We start from the raw sequence: 15,686 nt of genomic DNA on the forward strand, positions 1-15,686 counted from the left end.
CCAAAGGAAAATTCGTCAACTTTTTCCCCGATCTGGCACGCTCGATATCAAGTTGGTTCCTTATCAAAGTTGACCCAGAGGAAGAACAGGAACAGGACCCGGACACCCCCTGCTCCTGATTTATCACAATTTGCATGTCAGTCACGCTCGTATATATAGATTGCAAGCAATTTGTCAGAGACCCCCGTCCCACTGCTCCGGCAAAGAATTTGCGACTCTATCTTATTATCCCTTGTCCAGGCAGGCAGTTGACTTGACCCATATTTGTATCATTGTTTCATTTGTTTTTGTTTTTGTTTTTGGGGCGTGCCCCGGGTGGAGCGATGCCCAATTATGCGGGCCCTTGTCATTAGTTAGACTCTGCCATCCCAGCCAACCCTCCCCAAACTATATTTTCTAAGCATGGAGTGGTCGGAGTGTAGAGGAGTGGAGTGTGGTGGGTGCTGCCTGTGTGCTGTCATCCTTCACATGGGCATTATAATGATGATATGCACCTTTTATGTGCAGAACTATCAAATATCGTTTGCCATCAAATAAAAGTCACATCCAAGACGGGATAGCAACCAGAATATTTACGCTTAATAGGGGAAGAACCGAGTAAGTTCGGCTTCCACCAGAGGCAGAGTAAGAAAATAGATGCTAAGCCACACACTCCACACACGTCACTCCACATTTTACCCTGTAGCACAGTATCTATCCATATCCTGGCAAATAGTTTCATATGGCAATCTATTTTGATTATGGCAAGCGGTGTCCTTGTTCCCATTCCTTGTTGACTCGACAAATGCGACTCTTTGTATGTGTGTGTGTGTGTGTCTGCGATACAACAGAATTTGAATAAACTGACGCTGCTGACAACGTGCCAGAAAGCAGAATTAAATTTAAATGAAATTGCCAGCCCTCAGCAGGGCAGACTGAGGGGGAGTGATGAGGATGAAGATGAGAACAATTCACCAGCAGAGTCCACTCAGAGTGAGGATGTGATGATGATCAGGGAGGGGGGTGGTGGTGGGGGGAAAAACAAATGGAAGCCCGCGACAAGCAACAAGAAGCAGTTTCCATGGCGATGGCGATGGGAGCAGGGAGAGAGCAAAGCTAAGCATAAATAAGTTGTTAAGCCATCAACGAACGTGCCCAACATGGCAGCATGTATTGGTGTCCTTGTGTATGTGCGTGTTTGTAGTGTGTCTCCTTCCTGTGTGTTGTGGACGTGGCATTCCCCTATCGATACGGAACTGGAAGTGGAAGTTCGCACCACATTTTCGATTTAAGAAAATCGAATTTACGCTTGCAACAGCAGGCAGGCGACAGGCAGGGCAACTCTAGGATATGTGGCTGCCAGAGTTGCCACACGGCTGGTGGCTGTTTTATGGGCTTCGATGTGGGTTAGCTCGGAGCTTAACTCGTTTCCAGATACAACTTTTCATTCAATTTATGTGAGGCTGCTCCACGTCTTCCCACATGCGATTCTCGCAGTCTGTGCTGGTATCTGTGTATCTTTGTGTCTGTGTGTGTGTGTGTGTCCGTGTGTCCGCGTATCTGCTGTATCCTCGCTCCACGTATCCGTGTATCTGCTGAGAAAGATGAACTCTAGAGCTCTTATCCGCCTGGCTAGATGTGTGAGGGGCGTAGTTACTTGCGTGACTGTCTGTGCGTGTTATCCTTTATTTGGAATTTATTGGCGTTAGCAGTTATGAGAAGCGGGCTAAATGGATTGCAATTTGGCTGTCTTGACTTTCGCCTTATCGCGGTTCTTCTTTTGTGTCTGCATTTTCGGTTGCTAGAGAGCAGATTGAGTGAGTCAAATTAAATGAAATGTAATAAGGGAAAAGGGACAACATCTTCTGCTGCAACTGCAGTTGCAGTTTCAGCTTCTGTTCTCCATTCCCCCAAAAATAGACTAGCAACTTTCTGTAGTGCGGGCGCTGCTCCTGTTCCTGCTCCTTCTCCTTCTCTGACAAGCATTCCCTGTCCGCAATCCAATCTCGTGTCAATTATATTTCCTTTTCAAACGTCCCTCCTTGCAAGTTATGCAGTCCCTTTTAGCTAGCATTTTCCCCCTTTCCGCCTCACTGCTACTCCCATTTCATGTGGAACACAGCCAAACAGAAGAGAGGAGCAGGCACGAAAACAGAAAAAAGGATGAAAATGCAGAGTTCATTTGCAGTCGAAGGCATAGGGAGCACTGACAGGACATGCAGAGAATGGGCAGGGCACAGGGGCCTCGCCCTCCTCTGGCCTCCATTAAGGGCCAATAAAGAAGCCTTAAACAAGCGGCGCCACATGGGCAGACATGGCCAGAAAGACAGACAAAGTCAGTGACAGAGAGACACACAAAGACAGAAGGAGGGAACTCTGATTTCCAGAGCACATTTACATGGCAAAACTCGTTTTGTGGTCATTTCAATCAGAGAATTGCCGTGCAGCATGGCCATTTGCGTTTTGGTCCTCTATCCAGGACTAATGAGGTGAAAAGGATGCCTGGGGTCCACGTAAGCTGTGGGCCAGGAATCGTTGGAGCACTCATATTTTTACAAATTCAGAATATTCCGAATTTCAATTAATATATGAACTATAATTTTCTGTGAGAGATTGTTTTGTGTATTTCAGGATTTTCCCCACTGGCAGGCGAGCATCGTTTTGCAATGATTCAGTTCGGCATCTGTCTTTAATTTCAGTAAATATCCATTTAAATTTATGTCTTTATAGCCATCTGAACATTTTTCATTTCAAGCAATTACATATTGTTCTTGAAGGCCCAATTGCTCCTGTGTCATGTCCTTATTCTGTATGTATTTTTAAGAGAGTTCTGCGTTCGATAATAATTGCATCATCTGCAGCAGCAGCGGCAGCAGCAGGACTCGGCCGGCTGACAGAAATTGTGTTTGTATTTCGAGTTTGCGGCAAGGTGGTTAGGTCCGCCAGCGTCTGTTGGTGGTTGATTTCCCGCTACTGCCACCCCCAGGGTGGGTTTTCCACACTCACTCTGTCCGGGTCTAGGCTGACTCACGCTCACGTGCTCCGATCCGCCGTGTTCATTATATTAAACAAGTTTGAGCCATAAATGCCGCTGCCAGAGGCGCAACGCCAGGATACGGCAGGAGACGACAGCAGACGGCTGACGGCTGAGAGGCTCGGAGCGGGACTGTCTGCTTGGGACAGGAAAGGGAATGAAATGTAAAGGAAAGCAAAGCAGGGTTGTCGGGGTGGTTGTTGGTTGTCCTTGCTGCTGCTGCTGCTGCTCCTGCTTTCCCTTAATAAACTCTCACTGAAGCGTAAACAGTAAATCCAAAAGGCGGCGCACAGGAGGGACAGAGACATCGAGTAGGGAGCACGGATCAGGGAGCCCTGGGTTGTGCATGACTCATGCAGGTGTGTTTTACGTGCATTGGGGCGTGGTCGTCTCCCGACCGACTGGATGGCATTTCCCTCGCCTCCCCCTACTTGGGACAACGGTACTCTTGTATGTGTTTTCCTTTCCTTCTCGGCTTTTGCTGATTTTCCCTCTGTGTGCTCGCTCATTCATGTGTGCAGTGCAGCCGTCTCCTCCCTCCCCGCTCTCTCGCTCTGTCACCCTTTCCCTTGCTATTATTGCATGTATTTGTTAGTTTCCTTTGCATTTTATGCCCATCTTCACTCCAATCCCACCATAAGCCTCTCTAGTACCTTATCGTCATCGCTCTCTAATGGTTTTGCATTTGTTTAGAGCAGCCTCCCGGCGGGGAAGAAGACAAACACTTGTAGCCCATTGGCAGCCCGTTGCTGTTGGCCGTTTTTGTTGTTACCCTGTTCATACCCTGCCCAAAGCGTCTATTGAGCTTGTGCAACATGCGGAGATATGTACACAGAGATATATTCTCTATTATGTATATTATGTTGCCAAAGCCTCGTGGTTGCTCAACTTAAAAATCCTTTGGTGAAAAAGAGAATAATTATGATTATAATCATAATTGGCTTCTATTTTACTTAAGAAACTACCAGTTCAAAATTGATGAAATACTTCCCAAGCCCACATATGTGCAGGGTATATGTTGCTTCGTCAGTGTCCTTTCTATGCGTCGCTGGAATGTGCTTCCTTCCCGCCTGCCTGTCTGGCTCTCTTTGTCTGTCCCTGGCTGCGTCTGCTTCTCATTTTCCTTTTACACTGCCAGAAAATGCTGGGTTAGTCGGCTGGCCAAATATTTGCATATCATAAGGAAAATCATCAAGATTCTGAGTCAGCGTTGGCGTTGGCGTTGGCGTCGTGTCGCCTGCCCATGTCCTCGTGGGGGGCAGACGACAACAGCTGTCGGCCGAGTTGTCCGTTGCTGCCTTTTGTTGTTGCTGTTGATTGCATTTCCATTGTTGCTTGCCTAGTCCTGCTGCTGCTGCTGCTGCTGTTGTTTTTCTGAGCCCATGAAAAACTAACGAAACAACCCACGAGTGGCAGTGGACAAGTCTCCGTTTTTGGTGGTTGTTGCTGCTCGATCGCTGAATCGGGGGATGTGCATACGCACACACACACACATGTCTGGCTGTGTATGCCTGTGTTGTATCTGTGTGAGTCTGCGTTGATGTTTTGGGTGTAAGCATTGAGGATGCGGCGGCGAACCAAAAATCAATAAATTCAGCACGAGGCAAGTCCTTTTTTCGGCGAAAATGCTGTTGCTTTTGGCCTTGTCTGCGGTGTGGTGCTGTGTCCTGTGGTGTGTGATATGTGTTGGCTGCTTATAGAGTTTTCTATGCATTGGCCAAAGGGAAGTTCAGTTTCTCTCTCTCTTTCGCTCTTTGTCGCATTCAAAGGCTTTTGCCAGCCAGCCAGCCTGCCGCAAACACTTGCATCAAACTCTATTAAACAAAAGCTGAAAAGGGAAAGGAGACGAGGGCCCTCAGCGGGGTGGCATTCATGCCACGCCACGATGAGCTGCATCAAAGGCTTCTACTGTGAGAGGAGCGACTGTTTGAGATTTAGTCCCTTGTATTTGAGCCCCGGCATTATTTATGCTTCTAAAAGATATGAATTTTCCAGTTTTTAGGGCCTCCCCCACCTCACTTTGTGCTGCCCCCTTGTTGGCGTGCTTTGAGGGTTTCCATTTCGTTTCATTTTATGATTTTATTTGTTTATTCAAAGCTTGTAAATCCAATGATTCATTCCGCCAGCCCCGAGAATGACAGAAACACTCCGGAAATTATTCCAATAAATAAAAATGAACTGTGACCTTCCTTCATGTGGCCTGGGACACTCCCCTCCTCTATCGATCCACCCTCTTGTGGGAGGGGTGAAGCTCCTTGCGTGAGTTCCCTGCGAGTTTTGCCCGAGGCGCTAATGAAATAATAATCAACGAACGAAGACTGCGACGGAGCTGGAGCTGGAGCTCATTTCGTATGGATTTTGATTGTGTGCTAAAATGTGCTCAGAAAAGAGGGTGGATCGGGGGTCCTGCCAAAGGGATGATTCAATCGACTTGTCCGACCATCTGTCCATCTTGTCCGTCTGTTCGTTCGTCCATCTGTCTGTCTGTCCGTCCGTCCATGTTCCATCATTTGTCAAGTCAAACACTTTCTGGCTTCGGGCGGGACTCATCCGCAATGCCCAGTGTCACTCTGCCTGATTAAAATTAACAATCCCCACATTAATCGGAAAACGGGAATAGGCGATGGCAATGGCAATGCCAATGGAGAGTTCGGAGTGTCGGAGTCGAGGGGCATTCCGTATATTCATTCGTAAGCAAGTAAACATTTGCCCAAACGGAGAGACGATTCTCTATAAGAGATAAATTCGATTGGTGGGCGGTGGATGGTGGGGGAAAAGCATTTCCCAGGAAAAGTTTAACCATAATACAGGTACAGATTGTTTATGCTGCTTGCTAAACATGCCTCTATCCACAAAAAGCGTGTGGCATATCCTTTGTAAGTGTTCTCGTTCTGCCTTCCTACAGGGGAGGACATGCCAGCACGTGGAAAAGGGCCAGGTAAGGGACAGGGACTGGGCAGACAGGCATGCAGATTTATGGTATTGGAACACGCAAAAGTTCAGCTCGAGTCAAATCGAGAACTTGAAGTTGTAAGCACCAGCCCACCAGCCACCCCACACAGCCCCTTACACCCCACACACCCAACAATGCTCACACACTCAGCTCACACATAGACAGCTGCATGTGAGTGCGCCATTTTGAAAAAGCTTTGCCGAGTCTTGGTGGACGGGCACAGTGGAGCAGCAGAGCAGAGCACAGCGGAGCTGTTAGACACCCTTAGCCTTAGCCTGTGTCCTTAACTCCCCATCCCACTTTTGGCCAAGTCTTGCAGCGACTCAGCCATTCATACAAATACAAAACACACACACACACACAGATGTAGCTAGCACACATATGTGCAAGTGTATTTGTGGCAGGGCCTGCAGGGGTGATTAACCCTTGATTTCGCCCCCACACTTCACACATTCACCCAGCCCGACATGGCATTCGATGCCATCGCTGCCTGATTTACCATACACATGCCACAGACCCTGCAGAAAAGTGAGAGAGAGGGAGGAAACCCTTGCACTTGGCTTTCCCAACATCCACTTATTGGCCATTTTCCTGCGGCCCTTGGCTCCATCTGTTGCTCTTGCCATTGTTCTTCCTGCTGTTGTGGTCATGGAAACTAATGCTAAGTCGGGACAATCACAGTGCTGATTGATTCACTCGTGTAAGAGTGGGGATTGCTCAATGTTAATGCGATTATTGCCCTTTATCGAGTGTGTCTGTCTGTCTCTGTCTGTGTGTTTTTATTCTCAATATTATGATTTGTGTTTGATGGCGGAAGGCACGCCCGACTGCGGTTATCGATAACCGATTGCCTGGGGTATGATGGTGGGGGGAAGGTCAATGGGTGTGGTGTGAAAGAAAGATCAAAGAGAGATAAAAAGAAAAGGCATCGATGGTTGAAATTTGCTTTTTTTTGAAAGCGTCCTACCATCCCTGTGGTTTGAATCAAAGAATCTTCAACCAATAAGTCATGCATTCAAGCAACATCGGAAAACTGTTTGATAGTTGAGCAAACAGTGTAAAATTGCAATTAATTCATGGCCAAATATTTATTTTGAATTATTTGCCTCTACTTTTTTTTCTTTTGTGTTTTTCAATTTCTGTTTTTAGCTGCTAGCTTTGGAGTGGGATTTTTATTTGCATATCAGTTTAATTTTTCATAAGTTGATAGCATAGCACTTTCTATGGGGATTTTCTTCATAATTGGAAATTAATTTGCACTTTAATTAATTTCTGGTTAAGAGTCCCTGGGGAAGGGGTGCGGGCGGACAATTGAATTGAGCTGAATAGAGTAGAGAGGAAAAGCGAGTAGTCAGGGAATAGAAGAAGGCGAGGGCTAGGGAAAGTGTCGTAGAGCAAGGGCGATCATAAGGAGCTTGGATGTGAAAAAAGTTAACAAAAGAATTGAGTAGAAATTTACAATCAAAAAAAGGCCCCTTAGGGATGGAGGGCCGAAGCAATCAATGTAATTCGTCTTTCTTATTTGACTTGCTGAATGCTGCTGCCGCCTCCCCCTTCCTTAATGGCATACAAATTACGCATACGCCGCGTGTGCAAATCACAGAAGGAGGGCGGGGAACCGGGTAAGCGTCCTGGGAAGATTAATTCACGCTCCATTTAATTTTCGGCAAATATGCCAATAAAAATTCTGAAACATGATGCTGCTGATGCTGAGATGAATATTTGCTTTTAGGCCATCATCCCCCAACACAAACATACACACACACGCACACAGCCAACATGCAGATGACCGACCCAAAAGGTCCTTTTTGTATTGCTTTCCTCCTGTTTCTCTCTGTGTTTCTTTTCAAATAGCCCCCAAAAAGAGGGACTAAAAATGGTTCTGGGGCTGGAAGTGGTGCTGGGGCATCATATTTGGTTTATTAAAGCAAACTCGGAGACCCATCAGGTGGAGGACTGGCACACGTAATTGTTCGAGTCTTGCTCCTGCTCCTGCCTCCGGCATATTTGCACATTAGCCGTGCGGCGTTTGTCATGTTGCCTGTCCGTGGCAGCCGAAATGCGCCGCACAAACGTCAATTTAATGTGACTTTCATGTCGCACAAACGAAATAAATTTCAATAAATTTCTCAAATTGGGCAAGATAGCCCCAATAAGTTTTAATTAGTTAACCATGTGGAAATTTTTTGATTTCAAGGAAACGCAAATGTGTCAACCATTTAGTTTCGCTTCATTTGACGGTAAATTATTAACGCCTGGTGGGACAGGAAAACCAGCCGGCCTGCCAACACTTCCACTGCCTCGCTCTGTGGCAGACGTTTTTCGGCTGCCAGCTTAAAGGTCGAGATAACTGCGGACACAAACAGTTGCCATCAGCATCCACAGCAGCAGAGCAGCAGCAGCAGAATCTGCTTTTCGGGCCTTGCCGGGGAATCCACCTTTATTTGTGGCTCAGGCTATTGAATGCTCGACTTAAATTTTAAGCATTATTAATAGTCTTATGGGGTGGGAAGGATGCGGATCAAGGGTAGATGCTGGGTATACCCGGGAGGGTTGAGGGGCGTTCTTTGACGACTGCTGTGCTGGAGAAATGTGGAATGCCTATCGACCTAAATAGCATCTATATTGCATTTAAAATTGCTTATACATATTCCTGTATTTATATTGGAACTAACATATTATTATTATTATGTTAAATTAGTGAGTGATCGGAATTTGCGTTTGTTTATTTCTTTAGTTTAGTATTAAATAAAACAACAATGAAATTTTCAACTGTTGAAATTTAAACCGCAAGGAAATCTGTCTGAGGGCCGAGAGAAGTCCGTTCAAAACGCTAAAATTGATTTAAAATAATATTTGCTAAACAAACGAGTTGCACGCAGCCTAGAGATGGATTTAGATTTGCTCTAATCGACATCCAAAATCTGTTTCACAAATTAGCCTACGGATAATTCCTATAGTCGGATACTGGCGGCCTTTCGGTGTACAAACTTGCATATGTTAATAAATGAGAATCCAGTTTGAGGGGCATCAATAAGTTGAAGCTTTTATCTCCAATGCTGTTTTATGATTTCAGGCATTTAATTTCGTTCTAATCCTTCACTCTTTAAGTTTCAGTTGAGTGTGACAAGAGCCAATGAGCTTGTGACATGAGCAAACGATTAAGGGATATAAATATATAAATATGTATCTGACATTTGACAGCTGAACTGCATCCCTGTTGCTGTCCCTTGCCCACTCTATACCCAAACTAATTGTTTTCTCTTCGGTTGGTCGGAGCCCTAGAAAGTTTCTCTACTATTACAAAATTGTTAGAATATTTCCATTATTATTTCAGCGTTTTAGGCCCGTCACGTCGTTGAATGCAAACATTTGCCATTTTGGGGGATGGATGACGGTAATGGCTTAGGTACGAGGAGGAGGCTAAACTATCCAGAGTCGGTCAGCGTTTGTGAGTTTCATTGCAGTCGGCCAAAGGCAAAGTGCAAACGATTTACACGCATTTTGGGTGCCAAAATGGAACGTGCCCTGGACAGTAAAATGTTTATGAGCGCGATCTGTGGAGCCCGGCTGGAAGCTGAGGAGTGGGGCGCTGTGTCATGGGAATGCGGGTCAGAGATAGTAGGGAGATTCAGTGAGAGAGAAAGATAATAGGGAAATGCGAATGGCCAGCAGCCTCTAAGCCAATGCTGATGAAATAGAACAAAGCTATAAACCCAGGCAGGGCAGGGCTGAAGGAGTGTGAGTGATGCTTCCCTTTTTTCTGGTCAGCCCAAGTGTGTCAGGGGTGGGGGATTGGGAGTGTGTTCCATCCCCTCGTATCTCTTTCAGCCTCAGGGAGCTGAGTGGGTTGTCTGTTTAGGGATAGTGTTGCAATTGTTCTGGTGTTAGAGTGGTTGCAATGGTGCATCTCATCTTTTGGCAGAGCTCTTAAAGTGTTGCCTAGTTATGGGGGGGCTACCCCACTGGGTTCCTAATCATGTTACCGAATACAATAAAATAGTTGCTGGCAATTTGTCTCAGTGTGGCTGTGAATACTTGAATGTTGAAATCAATTTGGGATGTTGCACAAGAAAGAGTACACAGGACTGCATCTGCAACTGCAATTGATGAATGGGAATTAATAGCTGAACTGTGTCTTTGCATTTGACCCAAAAGCTGTTGAGTTAGTTGGAGCATGGATCCTGGGGTAAAACTCTGTAAAAGAATATATAAAACTTCATTGGGGATAATTTCGCAGGAGATGCAATGCAATCATTTGTTTAATCGTTCGACAACAATCGCCAATAATTTGGCCGACTTTGCTCGACTCGTTGGCATTACAGATTGAAATACTTTTTGCCAGAGGAAAGTTGCTGCCACTTAATAAGTTTTACAGTTTCCGCTCAGCTGCAGCTACGCTATATCTTTCAGCTTCAGTTTCAGCTTCATTTTCAGTTTTCTATCTTCTAGCTGCTGATAATATTTGCGATTAATGGGGAAAAATGTAATTTATGTCACGTTCTACGTTGACAAAACTGCGTTTTATATTATTTTCCTTTTATGGCTCATGGCTGATGGCCGACCTACAAAGGATAGAATATTTTGGAAAGTTCTTGGCTGGGACGTGATGTTCCTCTTAAACTGAAGGATTAAACTGGCAGTCACGTGGCAGCTGGGGCGTAAGGGTCAAAGTGTATCCGGTTAATACACTTTATGTTTTATGGTTTTCTTTACTTAATTTAAATTTAATTGCCATTTCATAGCGAGGTGGCAGGCACGCTGATGTCAGGAATGCCCCTTAAAAATTCTGGACAAGAATAAATTTTTTTATTAATAATTTTATATTTTATTTTCATTTGAAAGTGAAAGAAGCGGCACTTTTCTTGTGCCAACATAGGCAGGGAATTGCCTTGAAGGGGTGCAAATATTGAAGGCTGTCATGGAGGCTTGGCAATGAAAGGTCGAATACCCTTGGCCAGGATATATTACACACAGCAGGCAGCCAGCGAGCGGAGGATAATAAATGAAATATTTAATCACAACAATGATTGGTGCTTTCCTGCCACAAGAACAACAACCACAACAGCAGTGGCAGCAACAGTCGCCGCTGCTGCAATCATTTATTTTTAAAATGTACATAAATGTAAATGTAAATAACTCTTACGCAGACCCTGTGTGCACCTGTGTGTGCGGAAAACCATTGCAAATTGAAAACTGTATACATAAGTATTTTCAATTCCACACACACGCAGAGAGTTTTCCAATTGGCCTATTCCGCCTGAGCAGTTTATAAATACAAACACAAAAATACTCATGTGAGTTGTGGAAGAAAAGGAATTGAGGGAAACGTTTACGCATTTCAAGGGGGAATTAAATTTCCTTTTTAACTGGACACTCAAGGCTAGTGCTCAGAAGGGTTTTTGAAAGAGGAACCAAAAGAGGCTATTCGCCTTAAAGCCCTGCCATAGGATAAATATTGATGGAAAACAAATTTTTTTTTTTATTTGAAGGAAACTTACACATCTTGTGGGTGTAATTGATTCTCCATGTACTTGTACACCTGGGGCAAGACGATGGGTCTCTGCAGATAATTGGAGGTAGGACAGCACAGCACATCATAGGTAGCCGTTACGGGAGTGTTCCACCTGCGGTTTAGCATGATTTACACTTCAACCTGTCCTCCTATTGCCTTGCCTACCCAATGCTGCCCCTCTGCAACTCTGGTCCATTTGTGTGTGTGTATTTTCAGGAGGGGAGGCTTAAGGCAATAAAAATTCCAGCAGGCCCTGCTCTGGCATCGTTTTTCATTACCCCCGCTCCGATTTCAGGCAGTTTTATTGAGATTTTCCCTCCTTGAATCGCCTGCTCAAGCGGCTGGCTCACTGCTGGATCGCTTCCATTACTTGTTTGAGGAGTAACCTTGACACATGTCTGGTCGGGCTTGGCCTGTGCCTGGGCCTGGGGAAACTTGCACGCTCCGCTGCCCACATCTCACAGCTCACCTCCGCCTTCGAAACAAAACCTTTCGGGTAGATAGATAGAGAGGGAGAGAGAGAGACAGATAGTCGCATCGCATTGTGAGCAGCAAAATGTTCTGACTTTACGCTCCAAGACATTTTCCCACACCAGGAGTTCGCAATTTAATTTTGGTTTTCGTCTTCGTCTTTTCGCTTTTAGTTTTAGTAAAAGTTTTTTGAGGAAGGGCCTCTACTGTGGCTCTGGCTCTAGCTCTGGCTTCTCTTTCTTAATTAGCGCTTGATATACGAGTGGAAGTGGGATGTGCTATGTGCTATGTAGATTCCGAGAATTCGCACCACTAAAACTTACGAGTGCCAGGGAAAGGCTCTGATCGCATACGTTCAAATTTTGAAGCCTTTGGATGGAAAGGCCGAGGAAGTGCATTAAAATCTACATAATAGGGATTGTGATGGGTGGAAGTGTTTGAAGAGAGTGCAACTTCATTTATCACAGCCACAAAGAAATATTTGCAAAGGCTGTAACTTTAGGTTTTCCTACACAGTGGATGGAAATATCATTATGCCGCATGCATTAATATGAAAAATATATTCCCAATTATTCAAGATACGTATATTAGTGTGCCACTTATATTAATTTATCCCATTTCCCCTTTCTTCACTCTATTTGCAGGCTCATCAAAGAGAGCATCAACTCGGGTTCGGGTCACAATGTAAGTAAAATAATTTATAATTTCTATCGTTTAAGGGACTCCACACGGTCGAGTATTTGTCCGGGTAAATTCTGAATAATTTCCAGCCATTCTCAGATATTTGAATTAATTTTCTGTGGATTGATTGAAATGGATTCATTCGGGACATACTAATGGAATCTTCAGAAGTGCGGCAGTGGTGGGAGGAGACTCGACCGCGAACGCGCTGATCGTGTTTCTCCGAACTTAATTGCGATCCATCTCGGAGACTCTCAAATTACAGTCTATTACCGACTGTTACTTGGACCTGTGCGTTCCTCCCTTCCCGCTCCCGCTCTGCTCACTGTGCTTCTTTATGGCAGTACAACACGCAAGGGGCTGCTGCTGCTGGTGGGTTCCCTCTTCTCTTCCTTCCCCTGCTAACTGCTAACGAGCGTTGGTATTCATGTAGTGACCAAAGTTAATGTCTTCTTCCCCTCTTCACAAAGGGGGGAGGGGAGACGTAGAGGCTTCAAAGTGTAGCAGAGATATCTAAGGTTTTTTCTTCTGTTGCTCTGCTTCTTTTTTCCTTAAAACATGTTTGTTTGCCGGTTTGGCACCGCCCATCGCACTTGGCCTGGGTCACTGACCACAGACAAATTCAAACAACAGTTACGCTGCCTGCTCTAACGCAGCCGCTCAGATGGAGTCCAAGCTATTGATTATCCGACCCAACCAACCACACTGGCACACACGTTTTTCCAGCTCCAAACACTCGGTAAAAGACTTTTTTGTTTTTTGTTTGCCGATCAGTTAGCGCCTCAGTTGGCATACCTCAGGGCTGTGCCGAATGAATGAATTCGTCGAACGATGAGTGCCAGGAGGGAGTGCAACAGCGGGGAGGAATGCCTCAAAAGTAACTCTAAGAAGTATCTACTCCATTGAGTATTATTATCAGCTGGTCATTGATTTATATCCATGAAAATCTGCATAAAATTATAATATTCAATTAAACTACGAATATTAAAGGGCAACAATTGTTTCGTTCTGTTCTGCATGCAAAATGTACAAAAAAGTACATTACCTTTTTCCAATTCCACTGTGGAGATAAATGTAAATACAACAATAACACTGCGAGTATTTGCATTATTTGTTTTTCATGTCCAATTAAAGTTCCTAAATACTTAGATTTTTCCTGCGGCGTTTATGGTTTGAACATTTTTATGGAATCGAATTTGGGCTCTCAGTCACTCGCTTATCCATCATTTATATTCATTTCAGGCGCGGCCCTCCGACCTACGACCCCCGTTGAGCGGTACAATTGACAGCTCTCTGGGTCTATATCTCCGTCCCAGTTGTTCTCCCTGCCCTGCCAATAATTACAACAGATTCGACCGTCATTGTTTTTCGCTAATCTCCATGTACTTTAGCCAAAGCAATTGATAAATTAAATGTGATTAATTGTTGCGTGTCAGTGACAAGACCAGAGAAGGGAAGGATGGGAGTGAAGGGTAGCTAAGGGTAGGGATTCTCGATTTAGTTATCAGTTTGACAGCGGGGCGTAAAAACAGTTGAAACCCATTCAGCTCAGTGCATTAACCAGCTTTGCTTTTTGGCTGGGAAAACGTTTTAATTTGCTTTTGTGGCCAGAACGCTATTGGCCGCCCTCTCTGTCCCCTGTTCGCCTCTGACCGGAGTTTTGTGGCCAACAGAGCAATGAAAATGTTTTGCAATTGGCCAAATGAAACTGAAATCGAGCCTGAGTTTTTGTTCCTGTGTGTTTTTTGTGTGTGTTTGCGAATGGTATTTCTATCAAATTGGCTGTCGAGCAGGGGGATAAAATGTGTTTTATGTTTCCGGTAACCATAGAATACGCGCCCAAGTGGCTCGTCCAGAAGGGCCAATCTCTTAAAGTGGTTGAAACATCGTCAAACATTTAAACTTTGATGCGGATGTGCTGCAGGATGCGCTCCCACCCCCGCCTGGCAGAGCTCCTCTGGCATCATTCTGCCTGCTGGCTGTTTGTACGTGCGAAAGCCTTCCACTCCGTGCGGTACGGTGAGTGAAGCTCTGAAGGAAGCCTAGCGCTCAACAAGTTAAACATTGAATAAACAATTTATTCGAACATTTCATGCAGCTCTCAACTCTCCCATAAAACATCCTAAAACTCATTTCAAAACAAAAACTTCTAATCAAAACGACGGCAACAACAAGTAAATTTATTTGAATTCCATTTTGCGTGCAGATCCAGTGCAAAAGTTGATTTAAACTTGTCAGTAATAATAATGCCAAATTAATATAAATTTTATTAGGCAAAAGTTGCAAATGAACTGCTGGCTGGAAGGGGGAGGGAAAACGAGTTTACGAGTGGCCACTTGATTTTTGTGGATTATATGAGCCAGGAGATAGGAGTAAATTCGTATGGTAAGACAAATGTATTGCATTTATTTTTGGGCGTGAACGTCACGATAAGTTCCACCCCACTCCCCATACCCTACAATGTTCTTTGTGGCCTTCAGACTAGATGGTAGATGGTGAGATTGGGAGCCATGGGAGCCCTGCAATGGAAGTGCCAAAAGAGGGGCAGCCGTGTCCGAGCGTACGAGCCCGGGTACGGTTCGGGTTCAAGGCATCAATTGGCTAGAATGGAAGTGAGCATTTTTGTTTCTGTTTTTTTTTGTGTGTAACCGAATTGCCAACCGCGAAACGGTAAACTTAAGAGCCAGGCCAAGAGGAGCGCGGGCTCTTTCAATCAATTGCAGCTGCTGGAAAAGCAATCGCATTTGGAGTCCACCAGAGCAGCAACGGCAACGAACTGGTTTGACTGCTTGACACAGTTGCTGGCCAGTTTCAGTCGGTAGGGGTGAAGCTGGGGGGGGGAGCGATAGGCCAAAAGAGTTTATGGGAGCATAGTTTTGACAGTTTAACCGGGCTACCCAGCGAAGTGGCCACCAAAAGAAAGAGTGATGATGACGAATGAAAAGGCAAAAACAAAAGTCAAAGAGAAGATGCAAATTTTCTTTCGACACTTTGCCAGAGAATGACTGCGATGACGGATCCAACTTTCTGACTTTAGGTTTCCGGAACTGCAA

The sequence above is a fragment of the Drosophila obscura genome, unplaced genomic scaffold (genome assembly GCF_018151105.1).
Source record: "Drosophila obscura isolate BZ-5 IFL unplaced genomic scaffold, ASM1815110v1 contig_186, whole genome shotgun sequence".
In the NCBI taxonomy this organism is placed as follows: Eukaryota; Metazoa; Arthropoda; class Insecta; order Diptera; family Drosophilidae; genus Drosophila; species Drosophila obscura.